The sequence below is a fragment of the Cornus florida genome, unplaced genomic scaffold, assembly GCF_030987335.1.
Source record: "Cornus florida cultivar Cherokee Brave unplaced genomic scaffold, ASM3098733v1 CherokeeBrave_3.0.0_Hap2_Chr03, whole genome shotgun sequence".
NCBI lineage: Eukaryota > Viridiplantae > Streptophyta > Magnoliopsida > Cornales > Cornaceae > Cornus > Cornus florida.
In genome coordinates, this window is record NW_026775573.1 from 21,453,711 (window position 1) to 21,475,528 (window position 21,818).

General features: G+C 33.9%; 1 pseudogene; it reads right to left on the reverse strand.

Annotated features, from left to right (window-relative positions):
* The window catches only part of LOC132301249 (putative calcium-transporting ATPase 13, plasma membrane-type), a 69,588-nt pseudogene extending 57,601 nt beyond the window's left edge, over positions 1 to 11,987 (reverse strand).
* Between the last annotated feature and the right edge of the window lie 9,831 nt (positions 11,988 to 21,818).

Here is a 21,818-nt window from a genome sequence, read left to right on the forward strand (position 1 = left end):
GAAAGACTTGGACTCCTTAGTGCTTAATGCTTATTTTACTCCCTTTTGTTGTAAATGTATTAGGGATCATTTTGTATATATCACATGGTTAGAAATGGTCTTGAGACCATTCATTTGTATTTTGTGGTCTCATCATGAATTCAATACCCATGTAAAGCCTTAAGACTATATTTTTAATGTATGACGGTTTTGCTTAATTTTAATGATGTATCGGACTCATGTATGGTCTTATTCGATTTTAGAACCACTTGGTAATGTTAATTCCATCATTAAATGAAGATTTGGGATAGGTTTAGGCTTTGAGATAGGTCACCAAGGGACCAAGGTTGAGTAAAGGTGCAAATGATCATAATTTTAGGCTGATTGGGGTATTTTGGAGGTTCTGGGCATCTTGAACCAGTTCAGACCCATTGAACCAGTTCAAGAGGGGGTCTTTGGTTCTAGAATGGGCATACTGCCCATCTTGAACTGGTTCAAGTCCTCCAGTGAGTGCATTTTAGTTGTCATCTTATCAGCCTTGATTACTTGACTTCAGACGGTCATAATTTCTTCGTTCGGAACCCAAATAGGGTCATTCTTGAGTCCATTTTCAAGGATTTAAAAAAAAAAAAAAAAAGTTGCAAAAGTAATAAAAAAGTGAGGACTTCTCCCAAAAGGTGAGAAGTAGGAAATGATTAGATGGTTGTTGTCTTGATTTGTAGCCTAGTTGATTTGAGCTTGTAAGTCCTTAGGGGTATTTGAATGCCTAATGCCCTAAAGCCGTCTGGTTTGGGAGTCATTGACCTAACGCTTGATCTCATGAATCACTAGAAAACTTAAGAGATCAACACATTGCACCATGCTTCCATCTTTGATCCTAAAAAAAAATAAAATAAAAAAAAATAAAAAAATCGAGTGAAAAGAATAAGCGCACCTAGATCAGTAAAACTTTAATAAAAGGTTCACTTTTTGTCTTGATGATCGGTACTAGATTTGTGTGCTAGTTTGAGGGTAAGGATGTGATTAATTCTTTAGTTGGCTAAGATAGCAACATATTTGATGTCGGTCCACTCAAAAGGATTCTAGAGTTGTTTTGATTTGCATGATCATTTTCTTGATGTGTAGAGGACCATACTTGCTTGCTTGATGTTGAAATTTTGGGAGATTGCTTAGAAATGTTTGAAAAATTGCATACTTGAGGTAGTTTTCTCCCAATACTTGTTTGCAATATTGGTGCCTCTTTTAAAAGAATGAGCTTAATGTTTATGGGTATCATTTCTAGAAACCCTCACGAGACTTCACTCGTCCACTAGGGGTAACCTAGAGGTTTAAAAGGCTTGTTGCATATGTTAAATGCAATCGTGTTCCCTATGAAAGTGGCGTTATCCATTTATTGCTTTCTAGTTTATACTTGTATAGTTGCTCATTTCATTTCTTTACTTTATAGTTCATTGCTAGGGACTAGCAATATTTAAGTTTGGGGGTGTGATGAACACTGAAAAGTACATATTTAAACCCTTTAAGCTTAGGTATTCTAGTACGTTTATCTATCTTACTTTACCATTTTAGATTGATTTCATGTTATATCTCTTTTTAGGTACTTATCCCGAATATAAGCTAACTTAGCCAAATAAAAGCTTAAATGAAACAATTCTGAGATGAAACAAAGAAAGGAGCAAAGTGGAGAAAGAAAGAAGCAAAAGGAAGAAAGGTGGAATTCAACATTTTGATCGATCCAAGATGAAGGTTCGATCGATCCAACACCATCTTTCGATAGATCGAACACCTTTGTCCTCATCTAAATGATTGATCTTATCCATTTGTACCATCCTACTAACCACTTTTGTCCTTTTGCCAAAAATATCTTCAAAATATCTCAGGCTTATCTTTATCCAAAAAGCGTACCCCAGTTGGATCGATCCAGCCTCAGTTCAATAGATTTCCAGCCAAGTTCGATTGATCCAAGTTCAAGGTTCGATCGATCGAACTTCCTCCAGTGCGAAAAAGTTAAAAAACCAGCTCATTCATTCCGTCCTCTATCCAATCATTGGGGAATATGCCTTGCACGACCCCAGCTCATTTTGTATGTCACTTGACCTACCTATAAAAGGAATATGATGCACTTTTTGAGGGGAGATACATAGAATTCTAGAAAGGCAACTTTTGAGGCTATTCTTAGTGTAGAATAAAAGAAGAAGGAGGCTAGAGACACCATTGGAGGCATTTCATTTTCCAATGAGCAGATTTCATTCATGGAGCTTGCCCTTGAGGGTTAGAGGAACATCACCATGAGTGGCTAGACATCCTCTTGGGGTTAGAGTTAGCCCTAAGTATGCTTTCTATACCTTAATCTAGTGTATTATTGAGGGATTAGTGTTGTAATACATGTTTTGACACTTTGTTATATATAGATCTTATTTATTCAATGATTTATATGGTTTAATTCTTTCAATTGATCATTTCATTCTATCTATAAGTCTATGTATGCTAGAATAAATGTTCATGTATTTGTCTCTATTTCTTGTGTTATTGATGCATGTCTATGTGTATTAATGCTATAGATCTAGAGATTGTCAAAACATAGTGCTTAATGGAATGCTCTTGTGATTTTCTTGATGGTTCATACTTATTCCTCGATGGATTGTGCATCTCCCTTAGTTTATTTTCATGCTAGTAGTGTAGATGTAGTGTAGTTGTAGTGTAGTGTTAAATGAGAGGACAATCCATGCTTGTTGTTTGATGTTCCATACTTTTGAATGCAAGTAGCATATGTCTCTAACCTTGTGGTGTATTAAGATTGTGAGCTTAATGAAAGGTTAATAGCTTGTTTTGATCTATTGTGCCTTTCACATGTTGTTTAGACAATATATGCTTCATTGCTTAGATATATTGTGTCTTTCACATGATGTTTAGACAATACATGCTTAACTGGTCATCCTTGCTTGTTGAATCAACCAAATACACACACATACCAATATTGCAACACACCATTTGCCCTCATTAGTCACTTGTTAATGGTATAGAAATGCATTGCTTGGTGGTGATCTCTAATCCCTAAGACTCTTCTCTCTCTTATTTACCCTTAATTGCATTCTATTACTTAGTTTAATTCAGTTTCTCTCTAGTCTAATCAACCAACCAACCATTTGTTTGATCACTCGACCTCCTAGCCCTAATCTCGATTCCACAACACAATTCGACCTAGCACAATCCACAATCCCTTGGGACGATCCTTACTCGCCCTAACTATATTTTTAGTGAAGGTAGTAGTGGCTTTTATAAATGTAAAACTTGGCCCTCGCCTTAATGCAAACACTCTCCAAACTTGATGGTAGTGCGACGGACCGGTCAATACCAACCTAATCCACAATCAAAAATTGCAAAACTACTCTTTTTTAAAACTTAAAAATAGCTAACAGCAACAGATTGCAAAATACCAGCAAAAAAAATGACACTGTTTAACATTACAAATGTCCCATATCCCACATCATTTCAAGTACTTTTTGGATTCTGAGATCCTCCTATCCTATTTCCTCTAGCTCCCAATTGGGCAAAATACATGTATGTATTTCTTTATTATGTGGTAAACCAATTTGTGGCTCTTTTCCTTTGTGTGGTCCTAGTGAGAGTCCTCTTGTTTGTGTATTTGATGGACATGCATTCTTTCTGTCTCTGTGTGTAGTTGTAACAAAAGAACCACTTTGTCTCTATGACTATCACATGCAATAAAAATTAAGGTATTAAGGCATTGTATAATAATAATAAGGAACAAAAGAAATATAAAAACAGACAATTCAAAACTTTGAATAATAATAATTTTAAAAATAATCATCAAAATTAAAAAAAGAATTTATAAATTGCCCAACACCTTGCAGGTGACCTCATTATCCAACTTAGCAGTACTGTTATTTAAAACATGTTTGAACAATTACATAATACTTTTGAGTTTACTTAAGAGGTTGAATATTTCCATTGGAGCCCTTGAAAAATGCAATCTATTACTATATCAGATACAAAAAGACAGCACTATCATGTAACATGAAGAAAAAAAATTTGCCCAATGAATACAACTATGAAAGAATTCACAGATTTGTACCAGATATGTATATTTGATATTAAGAGACAAAAGACAACTTCAAAAAATAATAATAATAATAATAAAAATCACTGATTCCTACCAACAAATGGCTTTTCGAAAATTTTCACTGACTGTGCAAAATATATAACATGGAAAAGTGCAAATGAACATTGAGCTATAGTACTAACAACTAAGTTATACTAAGAAATTGTTCTACAAAAATTATATCAGAAGTCGAGGAAATTACATTTTATAAGCCTTAATGGATTAAGATGGAGATACTGAGGTTCTGGTGAATTCAACATTAAGAAAAAGGGAGTCAAACAGAAAGTCTTCAAAATCGATTAAGTTGATCCATCACATAACAGTCCAACTTAAATTTACCAATTTGCACTTCTACACATTATATGTTGAAAATATTCAATCTCAAATATGCTATCTTACAAAGGCACTTAGGAGTACTCATATATTCCTAATTCATTAATTCAATACATATTCTTCGGAATTAATCTGAATAAGCACGTTAATGATAGGTAAAACACACTTATAAGAAGCATATATAAAGTATCACTTAACCCAATCGAACAGATAAAAGGAAAAAAAAACACTTAAAGTTTTTATTTTTATTTCTTTTATTGAAATTGTTCTAAAGTTCTTTTCCTTGGATGTTGATGGTCGTAGGGTTTACCCAATAAGGGAAGGAGGAAGAATCCAATGTCCTCATACCATTTGTTATGGGAATGGAGGTTCTACCCGGTATTTTGAATTAGAGAATAACTTTAGGGGGTTTCAATTACCATTGGAAATGCTCAGCTCAGAGGATAAGTAATGGAACTTTTCGTTGATGATCTTATGTTAATCGTAACTGGGATGTTGAATCTGTTAAAATACTGACTGAATCAATAGCTCAATTTAGTTCTAACTTCTATTTCTAATTTGATTCCAAATAATGCAAAGAGGTATCATATTCTGATCTGGTATAAAGACTGCTACTCAAAACCTAATTCTCAGAAAGCTTAATTTCTCTATTAGGACCCTCCCAATTAGATATTTGGGAGTTTCATTATTGTCTAATAGAATGAATAAGGAGCACTGTGATCCTCTAATTAATTGAGGAAATTGCTGCTAAGATCCAGTTTTAGACTACCAACTACTTGTGCTAGAAGGTTACAACTTATAAAGTCTATCCCATTCTTAGTGCAAGTTTATTTGGCTTCCACCTTTGAATCTAGGACATTCAAAGTTCAAACACACAATCAATTACCAATTAAGCACCTAAATTGAACTGGCCCACAAATATTAATAACATCAGTTTCTCGAGTCAAATAAATAAGTTAAGAATTATCCTTTTTCAAATAAAGTTTTATGATAACACCATGATAATGATGATTTTTATTTTTGGGACGCACTGAAAGTGTTTTTGTTGCTTCTACAACTAAATAACAACACAAATCTTCCAACCTTCAAACACAAAAACACACACACAAAAGGAAAAAGAAAAATAAAAAAAAATGAAAATTTTGTTCTTTATATATTAATAAATTTTGTTACTTTATAATGTACTTCGTTTCATGGACAATTGGGTACCTGTCTTAATTGACAAATTTATGCTTCATGCGGTTAACATCCAATTTATTATTAGCAAGAAAAAAACTAGAATAAAATATATATATATATATATTGAAAAATTGAAGAAATCAATTACAAGTATGAAGTGATGAAAGCACTCTAAAATATGGTAGGACCGTAGGATGCTGTAATTGTAAAAATTATAATCCACAATAAGGGCATTCAGCTTGTTCAAGACTCAAGTTCAACCCAAATTTACCAATTAGTCTTTCAAATCCTGTAAAGGGAGATCCTGTTTCAGTCATTATCTTCACAAATATTTATAACTAAAATTCATAAAATAAAATAAAAAATAAGTATATAAAAAAGATCATAAAATTTTTCACCAAATAGGGTTTAGTTTGCAAAACAAGAGTTACAGGTACAAATCCCAAAACAAGATAACCATAAACACGAGAAGCTAGAATAAACACGAACAGTCGTCTTAAGACATATACACCAACTTATTAACTATTAATAGAAAATCGAACATGACACAGATATTCAAATTTATATGTCAAGTCTTCATTTAAGCTGAGTCTTATGCAGTAGTTCTGCTGCAAAATAGGAACTACATGCTTTAGCTTTTATGTTACTATAATTATAAATTAAGGAAGGCTATTCTAAGTGTAAAGAAATAAGAAAGTGTGCATCAGAAACAAAGAATTAAAGAAAGAAAATGGAGTTAGCATGCTTAGGAATGCTAGGCTCTCTTCAAACTGGCAACTGTATGCTAAACTAAAAACTACTTCAACCCTTGTTTTCTTTGGATATATTCTTGTTGAAACTCAAAATTTGTAATTTGGTGGTTTGACAAATCTCACACATACATGTTACTTTCACAAAAATAAGTGTACATGAGTCTAGTTAACTGATGGGAGATATTCTGATGACGTTTCTTGAGTCTCCGTTCAAGTTTCAAGCTTAAATAATTTATCTTATCATGAATTTATAAATAAGGTCACATCAAATCCAACTTCTAAATATTAATTTTTTTGTCTTTCTTAAAGGGCAATAAGAAAATTGAAGACCCAATCAGGGTCATCTCTCCTTTCTGCATTTCGATCAGCAAAAGGAGAAAAGGTTCTGGAAGTGGAAGGGACAATCACCAGCCAGCTGGTTCTTCAACACGTGGGAATTTCTACGTGGCCTGGTATATTTTTGTGACAGTTCAACTCTTTAGTATTCAAAATGCTACTATATATATATATATATATATATATATATATATATATATAATTTGATGAAAAAAATGGGTCAGGTGACATGGTGAAAGCTTAGATTGCCCACTATAAGAAGACTTTTTTAAGTATGAGATCAGCCATTTCGTAGGCTGTAAACAAGCTAAAAGATTGGTGAAACGCATGAAAAACTTAAATTAACAGGATAATCTGCCAAGGAATGCTCTATGATGTCTCTAATTACAACAATACCAGAGTCAGGAGCCAATTTGAGTTGACATGGAACCTGTTTGTAACTAATTGAGCTTAGTTCATTCGCATGATGGGCCTAGACTTCAGATTGAGCTTGGCTTGGTTCATTTAATGAATGAGCTGTTAGCAAGACAAGCTACAACATGCTATTGAATGTTGATTGTATATATGCTAATACTAACTTTCAATAATATACACTAAAAAGTTATTTCTCTTATAATGTATAGAATCATATATCAACTGAGAAATCTTTCTGTTCTTTGCTGGTCTGCTTCATTTCGATGGTTTTACTTTCTTTTATATCCTTTTGATTTCAAAAAAGTTAAGGAACTGAGAAAAATCTATGGTATCAGATATCAACTCAGGAAACCAGTGAACCAATAAAAGAGAAAGCAACAGACTTAAAGTAGCTTTTGTGGAGGCAATAAAGCCTCCCCTACTATTGTGTTCTTTGAAAGAACTTTTCTAGATTCATAGCATAAGAAATGAATTCCTTATCTAATAATAGACTTTCCTGTATGCCCCACTTTTCTGAAAGTTGAAACAGACAACTATAGCATTTTCTAAAAAACTAATTTTTTTTTCCCACCTAAAGAAGAACTCTTTAATGATCATGCTCTTACAGAAAAATATGAAAGGACAAGTGCTGGGATTTTTTTCATACATTTTGTCTTCGAAGCCTGTGCATTCATAAGAGCCAAGTACTAAAAAATTACATTCACTATTTAAGTATCTACTCTAGGAAAATTTTGCCTTTGTTGGTGGGATAAAACTGAGTTTTAAAAATTAATTTTGTTACGCACAAGAGAGCAACATTTTGTTTTGCACATTTCAAACATATACAACAAACAGAGCAACAACAATCTTGATTGCAAATTAGAAATTATATATATATATATATATATATCTATATATCTATATATATATATATGATTGCAGAATAGAAATTATAAGAGGAGAATATATATAAACATAACTTAGATGAAAATCAGACATCCAATTGGAAAAAAAATAAAAATAAAAATAAATTATAACACTAAATTAGGGCCATAATCATCTAAAAAATAAACGTGTGTGTGTATGAGAGAGAGAGAGAGTACTTACCATATTACTAGAACAACAATAAATGAATGGCAGAAGTGGAGAAGTGCTTCGCTGGGTTACTAAGAGGGCAAAGAGAGAGGGCGCACCAATAACGGTTAAACGTGAAGAAGTGTTTCGCTGTTATAGAGGGGGAAAGAGAGGGTTTGAATGAGGGTTAGGGCTCAACGGCTATGCTTCAATCCTGTTCCAGAGAGGGGGGAAGAAAGAGAGAGAGGGCTCTTCATGAATGAGATAAGGGAGGGTTAGGGCTCCATGTTCGGTGATGCTTCGCTGGTTAGAGAGAGAGGGGGCGCTGATGTGAGATTAGATTTGTAATGCACGACTGAGTGTATTTTAGGGCATCAATGCTTAGAGTTGGGTGACTAAATTAAATGGGGGCAATAAGATAAATGTGTTGGAATAGTGAGAAGGGCATTTTAGGCACCACAAGTTTTAAACAGTAAAAATTCATGTGCCACCTCAGCTTTTGGGTCAAACACATTTTAGGGAAACTATGGAACTTTGACTCAGCCTCTAAGTAAATATGAAGCCCTAACCCCATTTATATGTAATAATCCTTAGAATAAGTAAAGTCCTAAATTCAAATCTCACCATCACTGTAATAATTAAAATTGAAACACCAATGCCACACATGAAAGCGTGTTAGAAGATAGAAAAATTAAAGTGACTCCTTCTATAATAGCTTGAACTTTTAGAGGAGAAATTGGTTAACAATACCTTTAATTATTCGCTTCATCTCATCTCTCTCGCCATCCATGAGTTTGATGATGCCGGACTAGTCATAGTAACTTGAACACATGGCTAGTATCATTTCAGCAGCTCCTTTCCAGTGGACATGGAAAGTGTTGTCGATCTTACTTTTTATCAGAACCCCACTTCGTTTCTTCTGCAAATTGAAGGTCTCCACATGGAGTATGACATAATTTTGTTTCAATTCTTCAATGTCCGTGTCTAATTCTTGGACAGCCCAAGAAAGGATAGCTTTCTCAGTTGGACTACCCGATAATTCAGGCTGAGACCCTTCAGTGGCTTGGTAAAGACTAGCTGTAGTGTTCTGACTCACTCCTTGGTAGAGCAATTCAAGAGCATTAAGGGATACTATGTCCCTAAAATTGCCTGCAATGTGATCTTTGCCTAGCACAAATGTGGTCACCTTCATTTTATTCAAGGTAAGTGTACCAGTGTTATCGGTGCAAATGGTAGTTGCCGAGCCCATTGTCTCACATGCTGAGAGTTTCCTAAGCATTGCTTGATCAGCCATCATTCCTTTCATGAAATAGGCCAGAGTGAGTGTCACTGCCGATGGCAAACCTTCAGGAACTGCAACAACAATAATTGTCACCGCAACAACTATAATACGTACCATGACATTCATAACATCATCAAATTTGGTCCTTTTATTGTTGAATTCGCGATTTCCATTCCCATCTTTGGTGTTCCCAGTGAAGTAACAAGTTAACAGCACAAGAAGAACAAGAAAAGCAACAACCAAACCAACCTTTCGGATACAAGATGACTGTACTGCTGCTCCAACACCTGGCCGGCATGGGTCCTTCAAACCCACCAGCCCTAATAATGTCAGTCTGCTTTCTTCGAGTTTTCCATTGCCCTGTAAACTTTCTAGTGTGACTTTTTTTGCATGCGAAAGCAATGCATTGCAAGCTTTTAGCTGCCATATCTTAAATAATTGTTTCAAATTGGACTATGTCTGAATCATTCATTGCTGAGATCATCCCGCTTCTCACGTAGTAATTTGAGCACATTGCCAGAATCATCTCTGCAGCTCCCTTCCAGTGTGTATGAATTGTCTTCCCACCTTTTCTCTTCACCATAACTCCACTTCGTTTCTTCTCCGAATTGAAAGCTTCTACGTGGAGAATTTCACTAGCTTGCTTTAGTTCATCAAGATCCAGATTCAAATCAAACACAGCCCAAGAGAGAATGGCTGACTCAGTTGGACTACCGGAAATTTCAGGAGTTGATGTAGATACTGGTCTATATACTTCTCCTGTTGTATTGAAACCAATACCTTCTTGTAGCAATTCAAGAAAATTAGGGGCGAGTTCTGATGATGTTGTCTCCTTCAGTTCCTCTTTTCCCAGCCAAAACTCTGTGACCTTCATCTGGTTTAATGTAAGGGTGCCTGTTTTGTCTGTGCAGATTGTTGTAGCTGAACCCATCGTTTCACAGGCGGGGAGTTTCCTGACCATGGCATTGTCAGCCATCATTTTCTTCATCGAATAAGCCAGAGTCAGAGTAACAGCCAAAGGCAAACCCTCTGGGATTGCCACCACAACTATTGTAACTGCTGCGGCAATGATACGCACCATGACATTCATGATCTCGTCAGCTTTGGTCTTGCTACCATTGAATTCCCGGTGCCCGCTTTGGTCTTTAGTGTGTCCTGTGAAGTAACGAATCATCAAAACCGTGAGAACGAGAAAAGCCACCAGCAAACCAATCTTCCCAATATAAGAAGTCAGCTTGTTGAGACGGGCTTGCAATGGTGTCTGCTCGTCCAAGTCACGGCTTATGGAGCTCATCATCTGGCCCCATGCTGTGTTCATGCCTACTGCAGTGACAAGCATGTGACTGTAGCCATCTGTCACCTTAGTACCAGAAAGCAGAAATGGATTCGTGGCCTCATTGACTTCAACATGGTCGCTTTCACCAGTCATGCTAGATTCGTCCACCTTCAACGAATGACCGTCCAAGAACAATCCGTCTGCAGGAATCTGATCGCCAATAGTCAAGCACACAATGTCACCCACTACAACCTCAAAGATTGATATGGGTTGTCGCCGCCCATCTCTCACCACTTCCACTTTTATGTCGCTGCTCTCCTCCGACAGCTTCTCGAACTGTCTGCTCTGCTTGAAGTTACTGATAGCAGAGACTGCAACAACTAACACAACAGCAACAATGATGCTGACTCCATCATACCACCCTTCCTTGAGGCCATGCTACTTAATCCCAAAGCCAAGAGAGAGAACTGCACATACCAGGAGTATGATAATTGTTGGATCTTTGAATGCTTCTAGCACGAAACTGATAAAGCTTTTAGCAGGAGGCTTCTTGTATGTGTTGGAACCGAACACATCAATTCTGTGCTTGGTATCATCGTTGGTGCCACTGATGCCAGACTTCTCATCCGTTCCAAGAACGGCTGCAACTTCCTTCACTCCTCCATATTGATGGAGAGCATCAAAGTCTCTCTCTTTAACCAGGTCGGCAAGAAAGGGTACGTGATCATCGTCATCGTCATCGTCATTGTCATCATCATTCATGGGTTGAATGTCGATTGCAATGTATGGTGGGCTATGAATGACACCGGTGAGAGATCGGGTTTTCTTGAAAACCTTCTTGGACAAAGAACTGTGAAAGCCAATTTTAATCGTTTGGGGGGTCTGAGAATGGAGCAATCTTTGCCCTTGAACATGATTATATGTAGATGAACAAGAGAGATGAGGAACAAAGGCTGAATATGTGAGATGTGATGCAACATTGTGTGTGTGTGTGTTTTTTTTTTTTTTTTCTTATGATGAAACTGAGTTATTCTTGCTTATATAGGAATTCGAAAACGCGTATGAGAAATTTCTCTGTAGGTTCGCGGAGATTACTTGGATACATGCCTCCCCAAGCTATCATGTAGTAGTAGTTAGTTGCAATTAAATTTCTAAGCAGTGGAATATGAATTGAATTCTCCAAACTTGTCTTCAAGCCCATTGTTGGAAAATCCACCCGTCTTTTTAAAACGATATTCACCATTACAAGACTCACCAACCACGCGCACAAACTTCAAAATTTTACCAGATGAAGTCTTTGAGTTTCCTACATTGATTATTGTTTATTTTAGTTTTGGATCACAATTATTTTATTATTAATTTTACTAGATTATTGTTTATAAAATTTATTAATCAAAGAAATAATAAAACTGAACTCTTATAAATATATATTTATAATGACTCTATAAATTTTAAATATCAACTATTTAAAACAAGTTGCTAATTAGTTATTTATAAAATAAATTTTTTTTTATAAATTAATTTTTAAGTTTTGATCACGTGTGTGTGTATATATATTTATAACTTTATGGGATATATGAATAGAGGCTAGCAAGGATTATAATAATAATAATAATTAAATAATTTTCAAAAGTTAATCTAAAAAGGTTTATTCAAAAAACCGTTAATAATCATAAATGGGTTCATTCAAATCACCTTTAATAACATTAAATAGATAATCACATCAAAAAAAAAAAAAGAAAAAAGAACCAACCCAATTTGAAGGGTGAACTTTAAGGAATTCTCTGGTTTGTATTTTGTTTTGGGTGTTTTCGTTTTTAATTGGGTACCAATAAAAATGTTTTATTTTGTACAGTGTTGAAACATTTCAAGTATAGTGACCAAAAGTCGAAATACCAATTTGGTGTGCTAACATGTTTCCGCGCGGTTGCAGCAGTACAATGGTTATGGTTTAGCTCATTATTTAATATTCTTCTTTTTTTCCCAACAAATGAAATAATATATATGTTTCCAGGGGCATAGGGGTGTTATCAGGGATTCAAGAGATAAGTTTTTGAAATTTCGCTTCCGAACCGCACTCCAAACTTAAAAAAAAAAAGAAAAAAAGAAAAAAGAAAAGAAAAGAGTTGTTGCTCTTTCTCTCTCTATCCGTCAATTGCACCAAAACACCCGGAACCAAAACCAACTTGCTTTAACATCCTGATCAAAAGTATTTCTCAACAATTTGAGAATTAGAATAATTTTATAGTGGACTCAAGCTTTTTTAATTGCTCGGATTCTATTCTTTCTTATAATGAAATCAAGTAAACATTTCCGAAAGCTGAATGGAAAAACAAAATTATTCTTTGGAAAAGTATTCATCACTTTCTCCTTATGCTTACCCAATTTCTAGTTTGGCTAAAGGATCATGGGCCGTGTAATTGCTAGGTAAGTGCAATGGAGTGGAATTCATATTAAGCACCCAAAAATATCCATATATACGTTATCGATATATATATATATTTGGCAAACAAACTAGGAGAGATTTCTGTGTATCTTCCTGGTGGAGTTAGTTACAGTCCTTCATGGATTTGGTGAGTCATGCACCTATTGCATGCAAAAGAATTGTCTCTCTGATTTTACGTTTTAAGTAGATAACTGACATGGTCAAAATAACTTGTTTGGAAGGGCAGAAAATTTGAACACCCTAATTGAAATAAAATTCTGTAAATGTCCCTAAAATTCCCAATTTTTCCATCATTGATTCAGTTGGGTTAATTATATTCTTAGTTCAATAGATTTTTAACCTATTTGCAAATCTAAGTATAACTTTAAAAAATTTAAATTTCTTGAATTACGCATCATTGTACTATTTATTTTGTCATAATAAAACTTATACTTTCGTACCCAAAAGATAATAATAATAAATAATAATAATAATAATTGAGCTTGTGGTCATAGGGATTTAGTTGTAAAGTATAATACTAGCATTCCATTTGGAGAATGTGTTAGTCTAGTCTTTTCAATGTTTGATCTAATATAGAAAAATCGTATTGACACGTAAATTACACCAAGAAAATGAAGTCCTCATGTGTTTGTTTTTACAATGGTACCTTGTTCTTGCATATGTAAATGCCGACTGTTTTCTTGTTAGATTAAAAATAAAAAATAAAAAAAGAAAGTAAAAAATTCCATAAATTTACAAAGCAAAAGTGATGCAATACGTCCATATATATATATATATATATGTGTGTGTATACATACACATACCGAGAATATATGTATGTATTTTCTCAAAGGATGTATCGCTCGGTACGTAATTTTTTTTTTAAGATTACATATACCGAGAGTATATGTATGCATTTTTTCAAAGGATGCATAGCTTGGTACGTAATTTTTTTTTTTTTTTTAAGATTTTAATACCGTTACATATCTTTATGAATAGGTCGGTTCGATCAGTTCACACCGATATTCGTTCGAATCTGTTACATTGTGACTGCGAGCGATACCGCAACTGATACCATAGGATCGAGGGAGGCTAAAATTGTCCAACACCAAAATGATATCATTCCACTTTGATTTCAGTACGATTCAAATCTCCAGAGTGTATCTAATTAAATGTAATTTCTAATGTGGCATTTCCAAAGCATTTTCAGAATAAGGGTGCGTTTAGTAATGTTTTTGTTTTCTGTTTTTGCAGTCTCAAGAAAGCAGAAACATAATTTTGTTTTCTTGAGTGACAATAAAAAAACAAAAATGACGTTTATTAACACTTGTTGTTGTCACAATTTTGATAACACAAAATAATAGCACTGTTTAATAATACATATTTGTTACAGATGTACATAACATTTTTTAATTTTTAAAATTTTTTTCATTAGTACAAAAAAACATAAAATATGTATGCAATTCAATTATTTTACAAATATTAAAAATACTCAATACATGATAATAAAATATAATATTCAATTTAAAATTACAAATCCTAATAATACTCAATATATAAGGACAAAATAAAATATATAAGGACAAAAACACCGACCAATTATGTATATAAGTGCATGCATATGCACCATCTATACATTTATTATAAAATCTATAATATATTTAACGTATATTATATTATAATAATTTTTTTTAAAAAATAAATATATATTTTTGTTAAATAAAAAATAATTTACACTAATAAATAATATAATATAATTATATATTAAAAATATAATTTTTGTTAGTATTTAATATGTAGCATTAATATATAACATGAATAACATATATTTTATTTGAAAATGAACAGTGTATATGTAATAATAAATGTGAAAACGTTTTCTATTTTTGTGAAGAAAGAAGAAAACATGAGAACACCTTTTCTATGTTTTCTTCTTTCTTCACAAAAATAGAAAATGTTTTATGTTACAGAAAGACAAAAACATATTACTAAACATGTTTTTTGTTTTTGTTTTACTTTTTAAGGGGTTGACAACAGAAAACAGAAAACGTTTCTCGTTACTAAACGCAGCCTAAGTGTATACACAACTTGTTTGAGAAGGCAAAAAAAAATTGAACACCCTAATGAGAATTAAAATTCAGTAAATGCATCTAAAATCCCTAGTTTTTAATCATTGAATTAGATGGTGGGGTTAATTATCTTCTTAATTCAATACACTTCAAACTATTTATAAATGTCAAGTTTAACTTTAAAATCGTTAAGGCTAGTTTAGTGTGGTGGAATGAATTGGAATGGAATGAGAATGGAGGTTGGAATGGGAATGGGAATGGGAATGGGAATAAAATGGAATGGTCATTCTTTTTGTTTGAAGGTGGAATGATCTAAATGGAATAACCATTCTCTAAGAATAGTGAGGAATGATGATTTCAACTTTAAAATTGACACCAAACACGAGAATGGAAAAAAAACCATTCCATTCCACTTTTTTTTATTCCATTCCACCACACCAAACTAGCCCTAAATTTCTTGAATTGCTTCAGACTTAGGGTTTAATGGTAACACTGGTATTCCATTTCGAGAATGTGCTTAATGGACCAACTTTTATACCACTAAATATATATATATATTCCTTTTTAGGGTAAAGTGTAATGACTTTACCAAAGACTTCATATCTTTTTTTCCATAGAGTTGACCAAATTTCTAAATTTTCTTTTCACATGGAATCCATCAATCTATGGTCTTTGATCATATCATAACAAATTTTTGTCATTTATTCTTGACCATTTAGTCATTGCCGTGTCATTTACACATCTCGGCATGCAAGAAATAAAATTGAAAGGCAAGAAAATGGAGTGCTCTCTTTTCATCATTCCTACTACATTCAATTATCTATGGATAATATTTGTCTACTCATTGATAAATAGGTTATCTATATTGACCGTTAAAGTGGTCAAATCACAAATATACACAGTCTATGATTGCAAAATCAGAAAAGTCATAGATAAGGAAATCATATGGGATGTTTGAACTTATTTCAAAAATTGTTATTGTCCTTATTTATTACTCTCTTGATTTTGGAATCACATATTATGTGTGTATTTATGATTGAACCATATCAACGGTTAGTAGGGATGACCTACTCACCGGTGAGTAGGCATGTATTGTCCATTCTGTATAAATTTCCAAAGGAAAAGCAAAAAATGTTATAGTAAGTCCATACATAGCTACACAGGATGAAAAAGGAAAATGGTTTATTAAGTATACTCATGCTTTTGGTTAGAGGACAACGAAATGAAATCATTCCACTTTGATTTCCATAACATTAAAATCTCCCATGTATTAGATTAAATGAGTTCATAATGAGGATTTAACGAATAATTGAATTTTTTTGAGTAGTTATACACTAAGTCACATAATTCGTGATTAAGGGCACCATTCCCAAGCTCCGCGCAGATCGGCAACTTGGCTTAATATGCTTTTTTGCCTAGTGTCCAAATGCTACTCACATAATGATTTAAAAAAAAAAGTAATGATTGGTACATAGTTCGATAGTTGGACACATCTGACTAAATTTATGTGAGTAAGGAATGACGTCATAATACTATCATCACATTTAATGACATCATGATGATATCATCGTCCACTCAATTTTTTATTTTTAAATTGTTTTGCACATTTAAGATTTTCTAAATTAGAATTTGAGGGCCGGACTTTTTGGCTTGAAATTTCTTCTCTATATTCGTTCCATATTTACTTCCTGATTCTCTTACCTTTCTTTTTAATCGGCACCTAATTCTCTAACTCTAAATGTTGGCCCATTTTCTATGATTAATACATAATGTAATGAAATCGAGTAAGCACTAATTCTTTGCACTCCTAGTTGGCGGCATGGTGGGGGTTCATTATTAGCTTCCTTGAAGTTTGGACAAATTACACATTGATACATCATTCAACTTTATTATTTTGATCTCCCTTAAATTTATTTGCCAACGATCGAAACGTAGTCGTGGAAGGAAAAATTCCCACCCACCGAGGCACAACATAAGTGAATCTCCAATCACAATCCAACACGTGTCATAGTTCAAAGCCTGTGTCATTGGTAAACCAATCTAGCCCACGCCAAGGGAATGGGCCGATTGGCCTAGAAGCACGGGCCCGACCCAAGGAAATGGGTCTGGCAAGCATGTAAGGCAGCCCATTGGATCCAAATTGAATCCATCTCCTAGTAAAAGAAGAATTTAGTAAGTTAAGGAAACAGATTGAGGAACACGGAAAAACTTAAGCAAGAAGAAAAGAGTCCAAATACGACTAAACTAGGGTTTTATTTGTATATATAAGGACAAAGAAAATAAAGGTTTTTTTTTTTTTTTTTTTTGTCGTTTTCTCCATTAATGTTGTTTGAGTGTATTAATTGCAGAGATTTTGTTTGATGTAGAATGAATTGTTGAAACTTATATGACCTGGGACCGCTAAAAGACCACACGGGCATACTGACCAAATCTAGAAATGATGATTTTTTAATCCAAAATGAGGATTTTTTTGACTGACAAGGAATTTTTTTTTTTTTTTTTTATTATTAAACAGTAAATAGTCTATGTGTTTTCCGAACAAGAAGTGTTTTCATTGATGTGCATTAGTCATGTGTGCATGTGGAAAAAGCTTAGGGCCCACAACCTTATCCGTTAAAGATTCTCATTTTATATCATCTTATGCTACGTTTGGTGTGCATGAATGGAATGCCCATTCCAACCATTCATTTGTTTGGTATGCAATTTGAAGTGGGAATGGTCATTTCATTGGAATGAAAATCCATTCCACGACTAAACCTATAAAATGACTATTCCATTCCCTTCCCAAGTAATTATTTTAAAAAATTGACTTCCCAAAAAAACCTCAGGTTGGAAGTCTAAAAACCACCACTACCTTCCACTACAACCACCTCCGCCTCTCACCACCACTACTACCTTTCATCACTGCCCACCACTTTCCTCCACCACCGTCATTCACCACCACTTCCGCCACTGCCACCTTCCACCACCGCCACCTTCCACCACTGCCACCGGCTTTCTCCACCGCTACCACAATCCACCGCTGCCACCGCCTTTCACTACCGCTACCGCTTCTCACCGCCACCACCAGCCTTTCACAGCTACCACTGTCTTTCACCATCACCACCCTTACCGCCTTTCACCACCACCGCCGCCGCTTTCCAATATCGCCACCACCTTCCACCACAACCACCACATTCCACCACTATCTTCCACCACCAACTCCACTATCTTCCACCACAACCACAGTCAGGGGCGAAGGGAGGGGGGAATTTTTTTTAAAACCTCTGTTAATAATACATAATTTAGGTTATTAATTGTAATTACAGTAAAAAAATTAAAGCTAGCCCCTTAAATTTTTTTAAAATCTGTATTATGGTATTAATTGTGATTTTAAGTAGGAAAATTAAAGAAATTATTGTAATTCTTTTCATTTTTTCCTCTCATATTATACATAAACATGTTTTTAAGAGTATGCATTAAAAAGACGTTGGAAATTTTTTTTTTGCCCCCCCAATTAAACATTCCTGGCTCCATAGTCACCTCCATTGGCTTCCACCACCGCCACGTAGACCACTATTTCCTTCCACTACCACTACACTATTGCCACCGCCTTCCACCAACACCGTCGCTGCCACCTTCCACCATTGTCATCAACGCCGCCTTCCAACATTACCACCAACACCGTCGCCGCCACCTTCCACCATTGTCATCAACGCCGCCTTCCAACATTACCACCTACACCACTACCGCTTTCCACCTCTACCACCATCGTTGCCACCATCCACCACAGCCACTGCTAGCATATATTTTTAAAAAATTATAAAAGAATATCGTTTTCTTAATTTAATTTACTTGTTACTAAGAAGAATATTTTGGTGAACTCAATTTGAAATTTATTCCGTTCTAAATTTTAAATTGGTCCAACCAAACGCTGAATGGTTATTATCATTCCATTTCTATCGACTTCATATTTACAATCAAACAATAGAATAAAAATGATTCTCATTCCATTCCCACTTGCATTTCATTTTATTCCTGCATACCAAACGTAGCATTGATGTAACAACTAAAGTGCAAACAAAATAATAATAATACTTATTATAAAATAAAAAATATTTTTTATTATAATGGTAAAGAACGGTATATAATTTAGACAAAAGTGCAAAAAAAAATTCTTTTACTATCACAAAAGTGAAAAATAATCCCCTGAATTATCTTGGGTTGCAAATCAACCCCTTATCTATATAAAACGTTACAAAAAAGACCTTCTCGACCATCGGACCACATTTTTCGACATCTGTTAATTTGCGCCTGTATATTTTCAATTAATGCTCAAATTATCCTTTTGAATGACTATTATACCCCCGAAAAAAGTGCAAAAAATCCTGAACTATTAAGAAAGTGAAAAATAACCACTGAACTATACAATTTATTTTTGTTATTATTTTAAATTATTATTATTATTATTACTATCATCACTACTACTATTATTATTAGTAGGGCTGATCATGAATCGGATCGGATTGTTTTGGGGATAAAGTTCAAATCAATCCGGTCCCCACGGATTGGTGAACTTTAAAGCCAAACCGATCCGTGGGGACCTTCAGTTCGAACCAAACCGATCCGTGAAATAACGGATCGGATCGATTCGGTTTTCACGGATTAGGCTTTTCAAACAACTCAATATGATTATACTTTATGGCCATTAAAATATCAAATTAGTAATTAAAAACATGTAACTAACTTTTTAACATATATCACCACAAACTTAAATTACCTAATAATAAAATAGAGTTGTAAATCATTCAAAAGTGAAAATAATATTACAGTATCAAATATAAATTATCCAAATAGAACAAAACAAAACACTTAAATAGTAATATAATTAAGGTAACAAATCTAATCGGTTCGGTTAACGGATCGAATCGATTTTTTTAGGGCTCAATCCGTTAACCGAACCGCAAATAGCGGATTACTATTTTTCTAAACCATCACCGAACCATGAGATCTGAAAAACAAACCGAACGGATAAGATTGGTTCGGACTGGATTGACGGATTATTTGCTCACCCCTAATTATGAGATATTATTATTATTATTATTATTATTATTAGTATTATTATTATTTGAACTATTTTATTTTTTTATTTTTATAATTTATAAGCTTCCATAAACTGTTTGTAGGCATATAGATCCATCAAGCACTAATAAAGCAATTTATTTTTGTTATTATTTTTATTATTATTACTACCACTACTATTATTATTATTATTATTTATTTATTACTATTATTTGATAATTTATGAGCTTGCAAAAATTGTTTAGAGGTATATGGATCCATCAAGCAACTAATCAAGCAATTTATTTTTGTTATTATTTTCAATTATTATTATTATTACTACTACCATTAATAATACTATTATTAGTTATTATTATTCGTATTGTTAATTCGCAGGGTTTCTAAAAGTGATTCACATATCTTGCAATTAACCAATTTATTTATTAATTAATTATTATTATTATTATTACTACTACTACTATTAGGCAAAATTGCAAAAAAAAAAAAAAATAAAAAAAAAAAAAAATAAAAAAATCCTGAGCTATTGGTTAGTTACAAGATAGGTCCTGAAGGGTACTATGGGTATTGTACATTTATGATTGATGAGCGCTGAAAAATGCGTATTTAAACCCCTTAAGCTTAGGTTTTCTAGAACCTTTATCTATCTTACTTTATTATTTTGTTTTGATTTCGTATTATTTTCATTTTCAGGCACTTATCCCTAAAATAAGCTAACTCAGCCAAATAAGAGCAAAAGGAAGCAATTCTAAGATGAATCAAAGAAGAGGAGCAAAGTAGAGCAAAAGGAAGAAAAGGGTGAAATTCAGCATCTTCGATCGATCTCAGAGAAAAGTTTGATCAATCCAACATAATCGATCTTAACACTTCAAAGATAGATCCGAGCCATGATGTCATTTCCAGAGATCCCAAAAGTTCGATCGATCCAACTTCCTTTTATGATCAATCGAACATTCTTGTCCTTATCCAAATGATTGATCTTATCCAGCTGTACCACCCTACCAACCACTTTTGTCCTTTTCCCAAAAATATTTCCAAAATATCTCAGATTTGTTTTTATCCAAAAAGGTGCCGCAAGTTAGATCGATCCAGCCTTAGTTCGATAAATCTCAGCCATATTCGATCGATCCAAGGTCAAGGTTCGATCAATCGAACTTCCTCCAGTGCGAAAAAGTTAAATTTCCAGCTCACAAAAGTTGTCCTTTATCCAATCATTGGGGAATATTTGCTATACGACCCCAGCTCATTTTGGGTGTCATTTAACCTACCTATATATGGATAAGGTTTAATTTTTATGAGGAGAGGATAGCATCGGATAGAATATCATATCATTCATCTAGAAAGGGAATTCTTAGTGAAGAAGCAAAGGCAGAGGAGGCTAGAGACACCATTGGAGGTTCTTCATCAACCAAGGAGCAAATTTCTTCCATAGAGCTTGCCCTTGAGGGTTGGAGGAGCACTATCATGAGTGGCTAGACATCCTCTTGGGGTTAGAGTTAACCCTAAGCATACTTTTTACATCTTGATTTTATGTATTAT